Below are 21,125 nucleotides of genomic sequence, written 5' to 3'. Positions count from 1 at the left end.
AACACATAAAAATTCTACACATTCACGGGATACCATGTGATGCTTCAGTATGTGTGTATATCATGTAATGTTCAAATCAGGGTAAACATAATTGATATAGTTTTACCATTTTGCACATAATGGGTGCTGAAAAGTATGTGGACCAAAAGAAGAGAGAAAGAGTATATGGATCAAATAAATCTAAGCAATAGCTGCCTGTTGGGGCTACCAAGCCAGCATGGTGACTAGCACCTCACCATCACTGTTCCTAACTATAGTCACACTGCTCCCAGAGTTGGTTGGTAATACTTGCCAGCCAGCCCACTTTTCTGAACATAGTGCTATAACAGCTTCATATGTGTGATCAGGAAGTTTGGCTAAGACTGAACATTATGGAAATACTTGGTCCATTGTTTTTCACTCTCAAAAATATCCTTGAGCAATAATTTATTTACAGAGAAGAAAACCTTTCTCTTCAGTTTTTTTTTTTTAATGCGATATTTGGTTTGGGGGGAAATATGCTATGCAAAAGAATGAGTGGAGGGAATACATGTGGTAGAAAAAGTGCACAGTTTGTCAAACTATGAAAGTTTAGTTTGGGTAGATGCTTATTTAAACAATAATTAGATAGAGGAGTGAAAGAAAAGACAAGGGTGTCCAAATACAATTCCTTATCAATTGTTTCTCTTATTGATACAGTTATTTACTATTTTAAAAATTAAATCAACACATAAAAAACTCTACATATTCATGGAGTACCATGTGATGCTTCAATATGTGTATATAAATGTAATGTTCAAATAGGGTAAGCATAAATGATATAATTTTAACATGCCTTTGAACTACAACATTTATATATCAGAAATGAGAAAAAAATTTATTTTCTAATGTGTTTTTATTTGTTCTAATTAGTTATATATGACAGTAGAATGCATTTTGACACATCGTACATAAATGGAATATAACTTCTCATCCTTCTGGTTGTACATGATGTAGAATTACACCAATTATGTAATTATATTTGTACATAAGACAATAATATCTGATTCATTCTACTATCATTCCTACCCCCATATCTCCTCCCTTCCCTTCACTCTCATCTAATCCATAGTACCTCTATTTTCCCCTCTACCTTATTGTGAATTAGCATCCACATATCAGAGGAAACATTTGGCCTTTGATTCTTTGGGATTGGCTTATTTTGCTTAGCATAATATTCTTCAGTTCCATCTATGTACTGGCAAATTCCATAATTTCATTCTTCTTTAAGGCTCAGTAATATTCCATTTTGTGTGTATGTATATCTGTGTGTGTGTGTGTGTGTGTGTGTGTGTATATATATATATATATATATGCCACAATTTCTTTATCCATTCATCTAGGGTATCTAGGTCGGTTCCATAGTTTGGTTATGGTGAATTGAGCTGCTATGAACATTAATGTGGCTGTGTTACTGTAGTATGCTGATTTTAAGTCTGTTGGGTATATGACAAGGAGTGGGATAACTGGGTCAAATGATGGTTCCATTCCACATTTTTTGAGTGCTTTCCTGAATGGTTGCATCAATTTGCAGTCCCTCCAGCAATGTATGAGTGTACCATTTTCCCTACATTCTTGCCAACATTTATTGTTGCTTGTATTCTTGGTAATTGCCATTCTGACTGGGGTGAGATGGAATCTCAGTGTAGTTTTGATTTGCATTTCTCTAATTGCTAGAAATGTTGAACATTTTTTCACATATTTGTTGATTGATTGTATTTCTTTTTCTGTGAAGTGTCTGTTCGGTTCCTTAGCTCATTTATTGATTGGGTTAAGAAATAAGAAAACTTTAAGAACAAAACCAACAAACATTCCTACCAACATCCTTCTTATCTTCACATCTATGGTAGAGAGTTCCCTCTCTGTGTGGCCGGAAGTTATTTTTGTTCCATTAGGGAATGCTTTCTCATGTACTCCAAAATATGACTCTGCTAGGTTGTGTCAATCACATTATCCCATTACCAGGATGGAAATGGGTTTGACACATACCCTACCTTCCTATCATAGGAATTAACCTAGGGAGATGTGTGTGACTCAGGCCAATTGAAGTCTTTTCATGGAGTTGTTGGGGCTGTTTTTAATAAGAGCTGGCAGTAAATAACTCTCTCCTTTGCTAGTTGCAAGAATATGTGAGCCCAGAGGTATTTGCTACTAGTTGTTGCCTCATGGAGACTGTAAGTTTAAGGAGACAAAGGCAGCAATCAGGAGAGAGAGAGAGAGAGAGAGAGAGAGAGAGAGAGAGAGAGAGATACACCGAGGACAAACTTCTTACCAATATTTGCTTTTAAAAGCAAGTAAATCGCCCATTCACAGAGAGCAAGTAAATCGCTCATTCACAGAGCTGATTCAAACTGTGTCTTCATCATTTAACCAAAAGAGTACTGAATAGTAGCCAAGACTCAGAGTGGTACGTAAACACAATGTGTAAGAATCTATTTTCGAGCTTTTCCATTCCCTTTGACATTTTTCCCCGAAAGCAAATTTGAATAGGAAATACTGAAACCTCTGGCAAATGCCCAATAAAAACAGTATTCAACACATTTAGTAAGCTTCTTTGGGGGTGGACCTTGGGTTAAGCACTGGGAAAGTTAAGAGACTGGAACAAGAAAGTGCTTCCTTTCTATGGTGGAGGCAAACATGAAAGTCAATGGCCAGCACCATCTCTTGAAGAGGCTCTTTTCTCCAACATATATTTATGGCACCTTTGTCTAGTATGAGTTGACTGTATTATGTGGATTTTTCTCTGTGTCTTCTATTCTGTACCATTGGACTACATGTCTGTTTTGGTGTCAATACCATGTCTTTTTTGTTACTATACCTCTATAGTATAAGTTAAGGTCTGGTATTGTGATGCCTTCTGCTTCACTTTTCTTCCTGAGGATTGCTTTGGCTATGCTGGAATTCTTGTTTTCCCAAATGAATTCCATGAGTGCCTTTTCTATTTCTGTGTGAGAATGTCATTGCAATCTAAATAGGAATTGCATTAAATCTGTGTAGTGCTTTGGGTAGTCTGGCCATTTTGACAATATTAATCTGCCTATCCAAGAACATGGGTGATTTTCCCATAGTCTAAGGTTTTCTTCAATTTCCTTCTTTAGTGGTCTTTAGTTTTCTTTGTAAGGCTCTTTCACCTCTTTTTTAGATTGATTCCCAAATATTTTATTTTATTAGAGGCTGTTGTGAATGGGACAGTTTTCCTAACTTATCTTTCAGTTGATTCATCACTGATGAATAGGAATGCAATTGATTTATAGGTGTTCATTTTATATCCTGCTACTTTGCTGAATTGATTATGAATTCTAGAAGTATTCTGGTGGAATATTTAGGGTCTTCTAAATATAGAATCATGTCATCAGCAAATTGGGATTGTTTGCTGGGAAAATAGGAAGTCCATATGTTACAAAAATGAAATCAAAACCTTATCTCTCACCCTGCACAAAACTCATCTGAAAAGTGGATCAAAGACCTAGGCATTATGTCAGAGACCCTGTGCCTACTAGAAGAAAAAGTAGGCCCAAATCTTCATTAAGGTGGCTTAAAAACTGAATTGTTCAACAAGACTCCTAGAGTGCAAGAAGTAAAATCAAGACTCCATAATGGGAAAGTATCAAACTAAAAAAGCTTCTTCACAGAAAGAAAGCAATCAAGAATGTGAAAAGAGAGCCTAGAGAATGGGAAATAATCTTTTCCATCTACATCTCAGATAGAGCACTAATCTCCAAGATCTATAAAGAAATCAAAAACTTAACATTGAAAAAAAAAAAAACCCAAATAACTTGGGCTGGGGTTGTGGCTCAGTGGTAGAGCACTTGCTATGCATGTGTGAGATAATGGGTTAGATCCTCAGCACCACATATAAATAAAGGTATTGTGTCCATCTACAACTAAAAATAATAATAAAAAAAACAAAATCAATAAATGGGCTAACGAACTGAACAAACATTTCACAGAAGAAGAAATATGAATAGTCAACAAATACATAAAAAAAGTTCAACATCTCTAGCAATTAGAGAAATGCAAGTTAAAAACTATACTGAGATTTCATCTTACTCCAGTCAGAATGGCAATTATCAAGAATACAAGCAACATTAAATGTTGGTGAGGATGTGGGGAAAAAGTACACTCATACATTGCTGGTGGGACTGCATTGGTGCAACCACTCAGGAAAGTAGTATAGAGATTTCTCAGAAAACATGGAAAGGAACCACCATTTGACCCAGTTATCCCACTCCTTGGCATATATCAAAAGGGCTTAAAATCAGCATAGTATAGTACCATGACCTGAATAGCTGAACCTGAGAAACCTGTGATGGGTGATGGGGGATTAAGAAACACACACACACACACACACACACACACACACACACAGATATTGAGGAAAAGTTGGGATCAGGTGGAACACTATATTCTGATGGAGAAACAGTGACTGAAGAGCTGGCTCAGCATGTTGACTCATGTAAGGTCTCATCATCAAGAAATAAAGAACTAGAGAAGCATTGTTCTTTGTGCACTAGAAAGTTACAGGGCTAGAAACATTCCTGTAGCTATATCACTGTTGCAATGCTTGGAGCTTCCTGCAGCACTTGGGAATACCATTGTTCAAAGTTACTGTTAAGCAGTCAGGCTCAGAAGTAGCAATGCTGGTGAAACATTGTAGTTGTCTGGTCCTGCATAGAATTCCTCTATATATGGAGGTTATTGCCTTAGATCAAGCTATAAACTGATAAGACTCTTGCACAGAGGCTCTTTGGGAGAGGGGTCACCATAGCAACAGGGCATCCTGTACCCCTGCACAGAAACATTCCAAGGCAATAGATGCATCACAGCCATGAAGCAATCAGGGATCCCCAATCTCAGTCACTGAACTTCACATCTAATGGGTGTGAAGAGGTAGCTCATTGTAGTTTTGACGTTAACTCTTGGGTTTTCTTTCTTTTTCTTTCTTTCTTTCTTCCTTCCTTCCTTCCTTCCTTCCTTCCTTCCTTCCTTCCTTCCTTCCTTCCTTCCTTCCTTCCTTCCTTCCTTTCTCTTTCTCTGCAGGATTACTCTTTTAGCAAAGATGGTTAAATGATGGCATTTGCTGGTAATTGGATGAATATCATGCTAAGTGAAAAAAAACCAATCTCAGAAACTCAAAGGTTGAATGTTTTCTCTCAAATGCAGAAGCTAGAGAGAAACAAAGGAAAGGGGAGAGGTAAGGATAGGAGAACGTAAAGAACCAAACAATTATATATTAATAGACGTAAATGTTTTTGGTGTGTTTATTGCAAATGTGTTCTCGGTTTTGTTGTTTGCTTTTTAATTTTGTGTGAAATTATGAATGCAAAATATTTGTTTTATGTAATGAAATCTATTATTTTATTAGCATCATCTATTGTGTTGCCCTCTCCTTCAAGCTCATGAATATTAGGTACATTGTTTCCTTTTTCTTTCTATTCTTTAACACCTGAAATCAATGTCAGGTAAGATGAGCTAACAGTCTAATCCATGTGTGTTCCCCATGGTTATAAACCATGGTTCCTGCATCACTTATCAAGTTGAGATTTCATTTCCCTGATTTGTGACCATCACTTACATTGGACACCGAGTTCTTCATATATGCTAAGATGTGTAGACTCGACCCTGAGAGGTGTCTCTAAGATTCTGCTCCAGGAATGAAAAACTTATGTGCCCAGTTGGTGGAGTGTGGGTGGGAGATAGCCCCCAATTTGGGGACTGCCTTTCCTCTGTCCTGGGACAGATTGCATGCAAGGAGTGATCACTACAGTATGTAAAGGCCCAGCCACTTTGCCTCAAAGCAGGGTAATTTTGAAGGGCCATGTGACCTTGGGGCTTGCTGAGAGTTTGTTGGGCCCCTACCTCAGTCTCATATCTTCCCCTTTCCTTCCCTTCCTTCCATGGTTGTTTATCCTGAAATCATTCCCTGTAAACATCCTGCATGTTGATCTCTAGAGTTTGTGTATGGAAGTTTTGTCTCATTAATCTATTGATTTTAGCATCATGTATTTTATTGTTGTTGTTCTTTTTGTAGTTTTCAAATAAAAAGAAGCTCTTTGTATTCTTAATTGTTATCATTTGAATCTATAGAGTTATTACAAAACACCATACAAGGCCTGGTGGTGTAAGACAGTGGTAAAGTTCTTGCCTAGCACATGTGAGGCAATGCCCTGGGTTGGATTCCCAGTACCACATTAAACACACACACACACACACACACACACACGCACACACACTATAACACAAAATATTCACCAATGAACTCACCTAAGATTCTCCACACAAACATCTTCTTTCATTTAAACTGGCATCTTGAGCCAGGCATGGTGACTAGGCCTATAATACCAGCTACTCAGTGGTTAAGGCAAGAAGATCACAAGTTTGAGGCCAGCCTTGGCAACATAGTAAAATCCCATCTCAAAAAACAAAGCAAGGGGCTGAAGTTGTAGCTCAGTGGTAGAGTGCTTGTCTGGCATATGTGAGGCACTAGGTTCTATTCTCAGCACCATATATAAATAAATAAAATAAAACCTTATCAACAACTAGAAAAATATTTTTAAATATAAAAATAAAAATGAATAAACTAAATATATTGTGTCCATCTACAATTTTAAAAAAATTAAAAAATATAAGCAAAAGTAAAATAAGCTGATCCCATAAAACTAAAGGCTATTAAGTGTTCTATCTTATATGCAAATGTTAATACAAAATAAGGAGAGGGAGGAAAGAACAGAAGTTCATTGGATTAGACAAAAGGGAAGTAAGGGAAGGAAGGTGTGATGGGAATAGGAAAGACATAGGAATGATTCAGACATAGCTTTCCTATGTTCATGTCTGAGCACACAACCAGTGAAATTCCACATTGTGCAGAACCACAAGAATGGGACGTTTTACCTCAGGTATGTATAATGTGTCAAAATGTGCTCTACTATCTTGTATATCTAAAAACAAATAAAAATATTAACAACAAAAAACAAAACAATAACATACTAACATCTTCCTTTCCCATCAACCTCAGCTGCAATGTAAAACATTTTTATAATGACGACTTATTACAAAGCAAAATTAAAATTCTTACAAGAGGCAGTATTTCATGATGTAACTAGAACTCATACTAGAATTCCCCTTAAATTACTTAAAAGCCAACAACTAGTAAGAATCTATCTAAAACAATTACAAATTGAAAAACGGGAAAATCACCAAGGTTGGCAACTTAGTTGGCTCTGCTAAAGAAGACTATGGGTTCACTGGCAAATTCTACCAAACCTTTAAAAAATAAACACCACTCCATCTCAAACTCTACCAAGAAGTAAAAGAGGAAGGAACAATCTCAACTCATTTTAGAGGACCACTATTACTCTGATACCAAAGTCAGACAAAGATATCACAAGAAAAACTAAGACTAATAGCCTTTTTTTTAGTATAAATGCAAATATCCTTTAAAAACAAAACCTAGCAACCCAAATTCAGCAACATATTAAAAAAATTACATATCATTGCCACTGGGATTAATCCCAGGAATGCAAGAATTATTCAACATAAAAAATGAGTGTAACTGAGCATGGAGGTGCATGTCTATGGTTCCAGCAACTCTGGAGGCTTGAAAGTTCAAGGTCAAGTTCAAGGCCAGCCTTATCAACTTAGTCAGGTCCTTAATAACTTAATGAGACCCTGACTCAATTAACAATAAAAGGCCCCAACTTTCTTAATAAGACTCCTATAGCGCAAGAATTAAAACCAAGAATCACTAAATGGGATGGATTCAAACTAAAAAGTTTCTTCTCAGCAAAAGAAACAATCTATGAGATGAACAGTGAGCCTACATCATGGAATCACATTTGTACCCCTCACACAGCAGATAGACCACTAATCTCTAGGGTATATAAAGAACTCAAAAAGCTAAGCACCAAAAAAACAAATAACCCAATCAACAAATGGGCCAAGGACCTGAACAAACACTTAGGATATACAATCAATCAATAAGTATATGAAAACATGTTCATCATCTCTAGCAATTAGAGGAATGCAAATCAAAACCACTCTAAGCTTTCATCTCACTCCAGTCAGAATGGCAGCAATTATGAATACAAACAACAGTAAGTGTTGGTGAGGATGTGGGGGAAAATGTATACTCATACATTGCTTCTGGGTCTGCAAATTGGTGCAGCCAATATGGAAAGCTGTATGGAGATTCCTTGGCAATTTGGAAACGGAACCACCATTTGACCCAGCTATCCCTTTCCTTGGTCTATACCAAAAGACTTAAAAACAGCATACTACAGGGACACAGCCACATCAATGTTTATACCAGCACAATTCACAATAGCTAAACTGTGGAGCCAACTTAGATGCCCTTCAGTGGATAAATTCTACCATGGTTCCAAGGTTTTTACTTCATCCAAACTAAATTCCATGCTTGATTTTTCTGGGCCTTATTAATCTCGACACCCCATGGAGTCAACTTCATTGCCCATGCCACCCTGTGATTGAATTAGAGCCGTATCCTCATAGTTCCCTTAACATCCTACTTTCGGGTTTCTGTGCCTTTTTGCACAGGTGTACCTCTCACAGGCAATGCCCTCCTTTCCTCTGCATCTCCACAATCACACCTAGGTTCCAGTCTCGCCAAACTCTCAGTTTCTTCCAGTTGGCTACACTACTCAGGACTGAACCCCTCTCACAGTGCTCCTGGGTGTCTGCTGGTGTTAATCTCATCTGGCGTCCATTGACCCCCAAATGTTCAGGCCTCCTCCAAAAGTGGCCCTCTAGGCTGCTTACTCTTAGCCTTAAACATGGGCTCCCATGTCAGAGAGAATCTGGCATTTCCACTGTTAGAGCACAGTTAGGACTTCATGGCTCATCAGGTCACCTCTCATGAATGAGGTCTTTAGGGACTAGACCTTCCTGGTGTTGCTTAGATCAGGATATAGAATAACTCTGGGCCTCTATTTTCTCAGATACTGGATGAGGATGGAAAGACCCCCCTGGCCCAGCCAGCCTTCTGCACTTGGAAACTCGTGCAGAGTGTGCACATGAGAGAAGAGCACTCAGAACCCAGGACACCCTCCAACTTGGACACCCAGATGAAGACAGGCAAAGATCCCCAGAACAGGGCAGCAGCTGGCCTAAGCATCTGGGTACCTAGTACCAGCAAACCAAGGGATGGGACAGGCACTGCCTTTCCTCCCCTTGATTCTGCCTTTTCCATGTCAGCACCTGTGCAAACAGGGCCAGCCTCTCAGGACAGGTACAAACACAGAGGCAATAACAGATTTAAGTGACCAAGAGGGCTGGGAGTCTTTTTCAGCAGACTGGCCCACTTGTGCTGTGGGATTGCTAGTCCTGGCCAGGTGCACCATGATGGGTTAGTGAGTGGACATGGAGGAGTATCACCTCCACACAGATGTTAGAATATTCACAGTGGTCCTGGGTGGGCGGTGGAAGGAACAATGGGGGTACCAGGGCATCTGAAATGCTCTTTGGTATATTTAGGCAATGTATGATGCCTGGGGGTCCTGCTCAAAGGAGCCTGGCATGGGAACAGGTTGGGGCAGTGGAAAGAGGCTCTTCCATCATGTGGCTATTCAGGGAAGCCCCACAGCATCACTGGGCAATAAGAAGGGATAAGAAGAGATGGGCAGGGGAACCTCAGTACCTATTGAGCAAGCTGACCACTCCAATGGGCTGGCAGTCAAAGACAAGGGGGTTTCTAGCCATAAGAGCTCTCTATAGAGCTCCCCACTTCAAAATAGTGATCTGTGCTTGAAGTCGTGTGTGAAATGGGAAGGAGGAAGAGGGAGCTGTATGGTTTAGAAGAGCCTGATGGCCTCTCTGCCAGCCTGCTCAGTCCTCCCTTCTAGAGCAACTGGAAACCCTCCAGGATTCTGTTTCTTCAAACCTCAGTGGATTGAGAAATGAAGTGCCAGGGCCTAAGTAATGATGACATGGGGAAAAGGGATCCTGATCCATAGGTGGGGTCAGCACTTTAGAAATCACCAGTGTAGTCATCAGTCCTTGGGGTGTCACCTCCTTCTTCCAGGGGTCTGAGGCCTTACCTCAATGCAAAATGCCCAGGTCATAGAAGTTCAGGGACACCAGATTGCCAAAGGTGACCAGAAAGAAGAGGCCAATAACCAGGGAAAAGTACCACTCCCTATTTTGGACAAGCCACCTGCATCTGAAACCAGAGGAAGACTCAGTTCTAGTCTGGGGCAACCCAGAGCTCCCCATGAGAACTGGCTCACCTGAGGTTGGACTCACAGACCTCAAGGATGGATCTAAATATCCAGGCTAGAGACAGACCCTGGAGACTCCACCAAATGTCACCAGCATTACCAGCCTCCCACAGTTCCCTAAATGCAGCAGGCACTCTAGACCTCTGTGCTTCGTATCTATATATCCTTCTTCCCCTCCTGACCCTCTCTCTCCACTTCCCTGCCTCTGCACTATATCATTGTCTATTTTCCCTTCTATCTCTTTGTAAGAAACCTGACAGCTTGCAGGGAGACTCACGGAAAGGCAAAGAACACAGAACTGACATTCAGCAGCCACAGCATGTTGAAAGTGGCAAAAATACTGGGGATAATTCAAGCATGTCCAACTGGACATTGGCTGGGGGCTTCAAGTCATTGGAGAATGCCATGAATAGGCCTCCTCTTCTGAGCAAAATGAAGCCACCAGTGACTTCTTCTGAGTTGACACCCAGAGTGCCATGGCAACAGCAGGGAAGGAAAGAAGTATCAAGTATGACATCACAGAGATTCCAGAATGGGGGCTCTGTCTGCTTCCAGTGACTTCTGAGAGCAACCTTCCTCACCCCCACATACACATGTTGTAGACTGGGATATCCTGCTCTTATGATGTTGGCTTTGTTGGAGCTTGTGATGGTGTGATGTGGTTTGTCCCCCAGAGGTTCATAGGCTGGAGGCTTGGTCCTCGGTGTGGCAGTGTGGAGGTGGTAGAACCTAAGATGTGGGACCTACTGTGAGGTAGTTTGGTCACTGAGGATGATGCCCTCAGGAGGGACTTATCTACTTATCATGGTCCCTCACTTAGTTCATGTGAGAGTGATTGTTATAAAAAGGACAAGACTCATCCCTCCTCAGGTTTCTTTCCATGAAATCTGTACCCCTTTGCATGTCCCCCCACCATGATGCCATTCACCATGTTGTGACATGGTGGGGAAGAATGTAGCAATCTACCCAACTAAATAGTTTCCCAGTTTCCCTCATTTCCAGGGTGGGCTTTATGACACAATTCCTGTTAAAGAGACATGTGCAAATGTCTGTTGAATTTTTTTTGGAAAAGCTTTTGCCTTTTCAATAAAAGGGAAGATGATGCAGTTGGCAGAGCTCTGTCCACTTCTTTCTTTCTTGAAGCTAGACCTGGTGCCTGGGGTGCCACCTTGGCCCTTGAAGAACAAATCATGCTACCCAGATGTGACTTGTGACGTTGCCAAGTCCCTGTTGTATCCCTCAACCTCCTCCTCCTGAACTGCATATTAGGGGAAAATAATTTTGTTTCTTTTACACTGACATATGTCATTGTATTGGCCACTGAGCACTTTAGAGCATCTGTGTTCAGCAGATTCTTCCCACCATAGTCTTGGCAAGGGACAGAAACCATTTTCCCATCCTAATTGGAGCTAAAAATGGCCAAATTCTTGTGGCTTCTCTTGCAGTGATTGTAGAAGCCTGTGATCCAGATGACATCAATTTCACTACAGAACTGCCACCACTGACCAAGCAATCTGTGTTGAGATGTGGCAACTGCACAGATGTCCAAAGCCCAAATATACTTCCCCTGTCCCCTTTGAACTGGGAATTGAACCCCAGGGCACTGAGCTACATCCCCATCCCTTTTATTTTGGGACAGGGTCTCAGTAAGTTTCTGAGGCTGGCTTTGAACTTGTGATCCTCCTGCCTTAGTCTCCTAAGCCTCTGGGATTACAGGTATATACCACCATGCCTGGCCAAGGAAATGAAATTGATTAAAAATAGATCAGGGCTAGCAGCCTTGAGACCACAGCAGAAACACAGTCAGTTTATATAATGAATGATTGTGTCAGGAAGATGGGGGCTGATTCAAAAGGAAATAAAATGCTAATACCTCCAAACTACTTCCCCCTCCTCCAATATTTTGACAGGGTTATTTGCCTCAAGGTAATTGATCCTCATAGGAAAGAGTTTTAAAATTTTTCTGGTGGAAATTTTGGTGAGGATATGAGGAAAAAGGTCCACTTATCCATTGTTGTTAGGACTGCAATTTGTGGCAACCTCTCTGGAAAACAGTATGGAGATTCCTCAGAAAACTTGGAATGGAACTTCTATTTGACCAGCTATCCCACTCCTCTGTTTTTACCCAAAGGACTTAAAATCAGCACATTAGATTAACACAGCAACATCAATGTTTATTGCAGCTCAATTCACAATAGCTAAACTATGGAACCAACCTAGATGCCCTTTAGTAGAAGAGAGGGTAAAGAAAATATGCTACATATACACAATATGCTCAGCCTTAAAGAAGAATGAAACGGCTTTTGCTGTAAATAGATGGAACTGGTGACTATCATGCTCAGTGAAATAAATCAATCCCCCCCCCCCAAAAAAAAAGGTCAAATATTCTCTCTGATACGCAGATGCTGACTCACAATTGGGGTGTGGGGAGTGGAGGTTCACCAGATTGGGACATGGAGTAATGGAGGGAAGGTATGGGGGATGGGAATGGAAATGATAGTAGAACTTGGGCATACCTTTCCTATGTTCATATGAATACAAGACCAATACATTCATGTACTACCACAAGCATGGGAAGTTATACTCTATGTATGTATAATGTCAAAATACATTCTACTGTCATGTATAACTAAAAAGAATAAATAAAACAAAAGTCAATGGCCACAAAACTCTGTAAAAGGTGCTTTAATGGATGCCTGTAGAATCTCATGGGAACTCTAAGGGCAAGCAAATTTTTCCAAGGGAAATTTAACATTTGAGCCTTAAAGAATCATAGGACTTTATCAAGCAAAGAAGATAGGAAAGGTCATTATGGACAGGAGAATAAGTAAAGACATGTATGTATTTTAAAAAGTATGTGAAATGACATAACTTTTGATGTGATCACAACATGAAGTTGGATAATAGTGAAAGGTTAGGCTAAGCAATTATCCAGAACCCTGATTTTGAAGTCTTACAATGCTTTTAGGACTTTATTCCTTATGTTCTGGAAAGCCATCTGACACTCTCCACCAAATGAAGGACATAATCAGATTTATGTATGAATGTACATTATGGGACTAATTAATAATTTTTGCCTCATAGGTGAGGCTGGACAACTTTTTAGATGGTTAAATGTAATTTCTATTTATTTTCTATGAATTTTAATGGAAATCAATCCATCTTGCTATAAGGTCCTTACTCTTTTTCTTCTTTATTTTAGAAGCTCTTTATGCATTACAGATATTGTTGTACTGTGTTTGAGTGGACCTTTGATGGTGTACTTTGCATATATTTGTTCCCAGCCTGTCAATTGTATGTTTTTAAACTTTCTTATGGTATATTTTTGCTGTAAAAATTGTTTTATATTTATGTAATAAAATTTACCAATCTTTTCTCTTGTTTCTAAATTTTGAGTCATATTGAGGAATATTTTTCTACTCTCAGATTATAGATAATTCACAAGTGCTTTTTTTTGATACATGCATGTTTCCTTTTTTAACCCTTGATTTAAATATCTGATCCATTTGGGAATGTATCCTGGCTTACGGTGTAAGAAATGGATCCAATTTTATCTTTTTCCATATGGCTATACTGTTATCACAACATTTATTTTAAAAGTCCATCTTCTACTCAGTGATTTGAAGTTCCACTTATGTTCAATTTCAATATGCAGTTGCATCTATTTTTGGATATTCTGCTTTTTCTGCTTAATCGTTTGCTAATATCAACTGTTTTGAATTATGGAGACCTTATGGTATTTTTTTCTCATGGGCTCCTGTCCTTGATATTCCTTTTCTTCTTCAGAGTTTATGTATTTGTTCTTTTTTGCTTTTTGATTCCTGAAATTAACTTGCTTAGATATGGAGGGAAGAAAAATTCTTACAGGTATTTAATTAGAATCAAGTTAAACTTAAATGAAGCGAGAAGTGACATCTTCCTAACATTGCTCTCTTTTTGCTCCCAGATTATGGTCTGTTTTTTTCATTCATTTAGGTCTAGTTCTTTTTTTTGAAGTACTTTATAGAATGGCTTATATGAATATTAGAAATTTCTTCTCAAGTTATTTGTCAAAGTACTTTTTTCTCTTTTTCATATTTTCTATCATAAACAGGATTCATTCTTCAATTACACATTCTTACTTACACACATGACATTGATTTTTTGAAAAATATATATTTCTTTTTAGTTGTAGTTGGACATAATTTATTTATTTATTTATTTATATGTGGTGCTGAGGATCGAACCCAGTGCCTCGCGTGTGCTAGGCAAGTGCTCTACCATTGAGCCACAACCCCAGCCCATGACACTGATTTTTATACTGTTGTTTTGGTTGGGATCTGGAATGACCTCAAAAGCTCATGTGTTGAAAGCATGGTCCCCATTGTAATGATACAAAGGTGGTGCATTCAATAATGATTGCATCACGAGGGTTCTGATGTCATCAGTGGATTAGTGCAGCAAACCGATTAATCCACTGATAGTTGTATAGCTTACTGGGAGGTGGGGTCTAGTTGGAGGAATTAAGTCTCTTCAGCATGCCGTCGAAGGGTTTATCTTCCTGCCTGGCCCTTCCCAACACCCCCTTTCTTTCTGTTTTCTGGTTGCTATGCACTGAACAGCTTTCCTCCACCATGCTCTTACAACATGATATTCATCTTTACCATAAGTGCATATCAATAGAGTGGACCAATCTTGCATTCAAACTCTAAAAGAATGAGCCAAAATTAATCTTTCCTCCTCTAAGTTGTTCTTGCAGGTACTTTACCACAGAGATGAAAAGTTAACAATCCTCATTTAAAAATATTATTTTACCAAATTCTCTTATTGTTTATTACATTTTTCCATGGATCATTTTGAAATTTCTGCACATTACATCTTCTCACATGAGGTTTTACCTCTTTGCTTCCTATTCTTATGATTGTACAGTAATTGCTTTATCATGCCCAATAATTGCATGGGTTGGTATTATGGACTGTATGTCTTTGTGCTCCAAAATTCATATATTGAAGCCCTAACTCCCTGTGTAGCTCTCTATGGAGTGATTTAGGGATAAATGAGCATAAAGCCCTGATTTGATAAGATTAGTGTCCCTTTGGTGGCTCTTTCTGTCTCCTCCCCCCATCCCACATACCACATGCATACAAGGAAGAAGAAGCACACAACAAGATGGTAGCCATCCACAATTCCACAGTGGAGCCCTCAGTGGTCACTAGCCTGTTGGCACCTAGGTTTTGAACTTTCAGTCTCCAGAATCGTAAGAAAATAAATTGTCACTGTTTAAGACATCTAGCCCAAAATATTTTGCTATGGAAGCCCTTCAGAGTAATATAGTTATTATCTGCAGCATAATGTTTAAAGTTAGGGATATAGTAGGCATCTTTGCTTTGTTCCTGACCTTAAAGGAAAAATATTAAGATGTTAAATATTAAACATTGAAACTTCCCCAGATTTTGGGATAAGTTGAATAGCTAAAAGAAGTTTACAGAGTATTTTTAATAAGAATGGGTGTTTCATTTTGTCTAGCACATATACTACATGAGTAGAAATAATCATATATGTTTTTTCTTCTTAGTTCATTAATTTAATGAATGACAATAGTAGATTTCCCAACATTGGACAACCCTTGCAATTTCAGAATAAAACTAACTCCACCATATCCATTGTTTAAAATGGTGCTGGCCTGGTCAGTATTTTAAGATTTGGATTTGAGGGTTTGTTTTGTTTTTTGGTACTACAGATTGAACTCAGGGGCACTTGACCACTGAACCACATCCCCAGCCCTATTTTGTATTTTATTTAGAAACAGGGTCACTGAATTGTAGAGTACCTTGATTTTGCTGAGGCTGGCTTTGAACTCATGATCCTCCTGCCTCGGCCTCCTGAGCCACTGGGATTATAGGCATGCACCACCATGCCTGGCTGGATTTGGATTTTAAGGAGAAAATTTTGATAAATTTTAACAGACATGGTAGAAGGAGGAAATAATGAGAGATAATTGTAAAGTTCTAGGTGAGGAGTTGCTAAGGAGAGAGATTGAGGATTTGAAACTTCTCTGATTTATGTCAGGCTTCATCTGTAGTGTAAATATCCAAGAGAGGAGGGCCTAGTTGTCTTCTTCATTTCCATGTCTCCAGATCCCAACTGTAGGGTTGATGGCATATTCAATGATGGAATTAATTTTAAAAATATGAATGAATAAATAGAGTCAGCTGTAGGAAATAAACCCAGATGATATTTACCAGGTAGTCAAGAGGATATAGGGGCAGAATATATGTGAATGATTAGAGAAAAAATTAGGTGACACTGTTGCCATTAAAGTATACAGAGAACTAATTGGGGGCTGGTAAGATATTGATTTGTAGGATCTGGATATATCATCTTGAGATTTTTGTAAGACATCTACATCTGAATGGATACATACAATAAGCATGGCTTTATTTTCCAAGAAAGTGCCCCCCAAAAGAATATTTTATTAGGTTTTTACTTATTGCCAGATACTATGGACAATGTACTCTAAGAATTGCTTTATTGTAACCTACAATAACATACAGTATAGAAATGAAACAATGAAGTTAAGGAATTTGTCAAGATTACCTAATCACTAAGTGATGGGACCAATACTCAAACCCAGGTGGCTAATGCTGAGCCTAAGTATAACTTCTATGCCATACAGCCTCCTAAGATTTAGAGAGCAACCTGTGAATTCATCATCATGGTGGAAACATTGGGAATGAATTAAATTATCCCTCAAGAGTAGATAGAGCAGTAGTGAAGAGTGATGAGAACAAAAAACTGAGAGCCAGAGAATTTAAGAAACAGGCAGAAGAGGAAGCCAGGAAAGAGACTGACAAGAGGCAGCAGAGAGAAGAGGAAGACAAGGATAGAGCCTGACGTGAAACATGGGAGGACACACTCTCAGAAGGATGGAGACATCATGTAAGGAATTTAACTTACTTTCTGACCATGGTTCTTTATTATCTAGTTCCAAAATTTCTCCATGCCAATCAATTCTCAGTCTTCGAATTTTTGCCCTCTTTCCCTGCCAAAACAAGATGTCCGGCATGAAATATTACAAGATATCTACAGCTACAGTATGGAAGTGAATTTTCAAAATATTATTAAACAACAAGAATAAGGACAGATCAATATTTTCACTTGGAAAATTTATAAATGAAAAAGGTTCACATTTTATAAGCCTACGCTACTTAAATATATTTCAGGTCGTTGATCAGATGTAAGTAATATGCAACTTTGTGAGGGGACTGGTCCATTAGAATAATCTCTGGCAAGTTCTGAAATTCAATTTTCATAATTGAGTGAGAAAATTCTACCAGCTCAGGTTTCTTCTTCCTTACTGTATTTTAAATTTAAATTGCCATATAAGGAATAAGAAACCAACATACCAATCAAATGAACAAATAATATGTCAAAAATTTTAAATGTTGGCCTGGGATTGTGGCTCAGTGGTAAAGCGCTTGCCTCACACGCATGAGGCCCTGGGTTCGATCCTCAGCACCACATTAATAAATAAAAATAAAGATATTGTGTCCACCTACAACTAAATTTTTTTTTAAAATTTAAATACCATATAACTAGTTCAATATAGCAATAAATATAATATTAGCTTTGCTTTTCCTTTGGGGTATGCTGAAAGATGAAAGATCACAAGGTTATCCATTCAGACTTGGTTGAAAACATTCATCTTTATAGTCTTTTAAACACAATTGGTTACCTAGTTTTGTGATTCCACTTTATATTTCACAGAGTTGATAAGATTCCAAAATTGCTTTCAAAATCATCCATCTTGAATATAGAGGAAAGCTTTAATTTTTTCATCTTTTTTCAATATTTATTTTTTTAGTTGTAGTTGGACACAATACCTTTGCTTATTTATTTATTTATTTTTATGTAGTGCTGAGGATCAAACCCAGGGCCCTGCACATGGTAGGCGAGCACTCTACTGCTGAGCCAAAACACCCCAGCCCCTAATCTTTCCATCTTTATTTTTTTAAACTATACTAGAAATCATTCCACAAAATGAATTTTTTAAATTTGAAGCATTTTCTTATCTTTATTTCTATATTATAATTAAACATAATAGTGGAAATTGATGTTACATATTCATACATACACACAATGGAAAAATATAACCTGATCAATTTCCTTCTCTAGCCAAAATAAATTCTTTAAAAGCCAAAAGAATGAAGAGAATGAATTAATAAAATTTTATTTTTGCAACTTGTCATTCTAAATGGTCTTGTAACCAGTTTAATTTCAGGAAGGATTTTTGGAATATGGTAACATCTGCCATCTAGTGGCTAACTTAAGCTACTGTATGATGAACTAGAAATTTTTATTTTTATAAGTTAACAGCAAGGAGAGAGCAAATTTTTGATCATTGTACTTCGTCTACTTTTTTCCCCCTTATTTTTCAACAAAGGAAAATACAGATACTTATTTAACAAAGTTATTTTAGTGCCAAATTTGATCTAGTAATTCACTCCCGTTAGCACAGGCATCTCTAAGTAAAGGTGAAAACAAAAAGAAATGAAAAAGATCCTTTCTTAGGTGATCTCATCTAGTTCCTAACCTCTAAACATATCTTGTGTGAGAATTATGCCTCCAAACCTAATCTTCCCTCTGAACCCCAGTCACACATAACTGGATTGCCTTTTCCATTTGTTGCATAATGGAATTAATCCTCAATTTTCCCCACAAATTTCTGCCTCCCTTAGCCAATTTAATACACTGTTCACTTCATTCCTCAAACATGGGTCTCCTTTGTTTATTCCCCTTCAACCCTCCTAGATCTAATCCAAACACACATCTCGCCAGTTTTACCTTTACAATATATTTCCAATTCAACCATTTCTCTCTACCTACATGAAGCAAAATCTCAGCATGTATTGCTGATCACTTGAACTTCTATGATGGCCTCCTGACCAGTCCCCCTTGTATAATGATGGATCTTTCTCCACATAGCAGCCAGAGTGGTCTTTCTAAGATGAAAATAATTTCAGACTTTCTTTGCTTAAACCTTTTTAATGGCTTCTGAGCTCATGTTGAATAAAATTCAGACTCGTCACTGTGTTCTCAAAATGGTAAGGCTCTCAAACAAATTGTCCATGCCTATCCTCCTGACCTATGGAGTTCCTATCACTCTCCAACTGTAGTGGCACCCCCTCCTCCACAAAAAATCTTAACTGGGCTTCTCCAGGAATCTTCACCATGGCTGATTTTAGGCATGTCAGCAAAAGATTCTCTACAAAAGAGTTCAATGTAGATAAACTTCCTATTTTCATGTTGCCCTATTTTACTTGGCCGCTAGCCTGGAATAAATCTGCACTCCAAGTATAGTTTTTCGCAAACATTTATCCAGTATAGTAGTTTGTAGAAATGTGTAAACAAGGCTTCTGGCCTTGAACTGGGGCTTCACAGAGATATCTACATTTCTAAGATAAGTTACAATTGGGCTCCATGGTAACAGCTGGCAGGAGGAGAAAAAAGAGGGGAGAGAAGCTCTCCCCTTCTCAGGTGTTGTCCTTGAAGGGTTAACTTACCAAAACAGTGAAAGAAAAAGTTGCTTTTATGTGAACTTCTACAGACTGTGAACTTCTGAGCCCATCCCCTTACATGCTGGGTATAAAATTCTGAAACTATCTGAACTCGGGGTTCAGGGTATTGATTGATTACAGCAAAAGTTGAGCCTGGCTGCAGCCAAATAAAACTGTTTCCTGCTATCTTCGGTGCCTTGCCTGTCTGTCCCTAAAACACACCTGGTCTCCTAAGCTCCAACTGGCTTTGCTGCTTCTTTGCTGCAAACATCCTAAACTCAACCTCATCTTCAAGCCTTCTGTCCTTCCCTCTCTCTGCCTGTGTGGTAAGCCATTCTTATAGACCGTGGCCGCCATTAGAAGATGGCGCCGGCTTCCACTGTGGCCTGTGACAAACAACTCCTAATATGGAGAATTGGCACGCAATCCCTTCCCATCCTATGAGAAAGGTCCACGTGGCAGCTTAAGATTGGTATGCGGGAGGCTTTATTAGGCTGTGCTTGGGCGTGGCGGGTGCGGGTCGCTAGAAGATGATACTTGAATCAAGGCCTGAATAAACTGCTGAAAGAAGAATCCTGTGTCGTGTTTTCCCTTGCCGGCGAGGGGTCGCGACATGCCTGGGATAATTTTATCCCACTCCCAGTCTCCAAATTGCTCACTCTTTTAGGTCATTCAGTTTTCTATTCAATATCATCTTCTCAGAAAAGACTTTTCTGGCCACTTTAGCTTAAAAAAATATCATCCTTGCTCTGTTCTCCCACAAGCACAAGATTTTAAACTGTTTATCTGCTCAATAAATATTATAAAAGGAAGGCAGAAAGGAAGAAAGGTGGTTGAATAGGAGAATCTCTATTTCTCAGAAATTAGTTTATTTACTTTCGTGTGATCAGGATTAAATTATTATTTTAAGTTAGATGAATTCTGCCAACATACTAAAATTTAATTTTTTAAAAAATAAATCTTTATTATTTTACCAGTCTGTCCTTGTATTTTTACCTTCAGCTCCAAGTTACCCTACTAATACTAAAGCTGTAGACAAATATAAAATTCTTTCTTTAGTTTTCATAATATCCCAGGAAAAAGTCAAAATGAAATTTGAATTGTGCTTTCTTGATGGATGACTGATTGCTTTGTGAATATCTAAAGAAAATTTCATTGCAATTGTTGTAACTATAACATCATACTTTTATCTGTCATGCATGAAAATTGGTAAAATCTAATTACTATAACTTTGGGAAAACAAGCTTTAGAAGATCTTTTTACACACAACAAAACAACATTATATCTCGGTAAGATTAGCTTTGTTCTGTTAAAGGTGCAATATATATATATATATATA

Source organism: Marmota marmota, unplaced genomic scaffold (genome assembly GCF_001458135.2).
Source record: "Marmota marmota marmota unplaced genomic scaffold, marMar, whole genome shotgun sequence".
In the NCBI taxonomy this organism is placed as follows: domain Eukaryota; kingdom Metazoa; phylum Chordata; class Mammalia; order Rodentia; family Sciuridae; genus Marmota; species Marmota marmota.
This window is presented reverse-complemented; position numbering follows the sequence as displayed.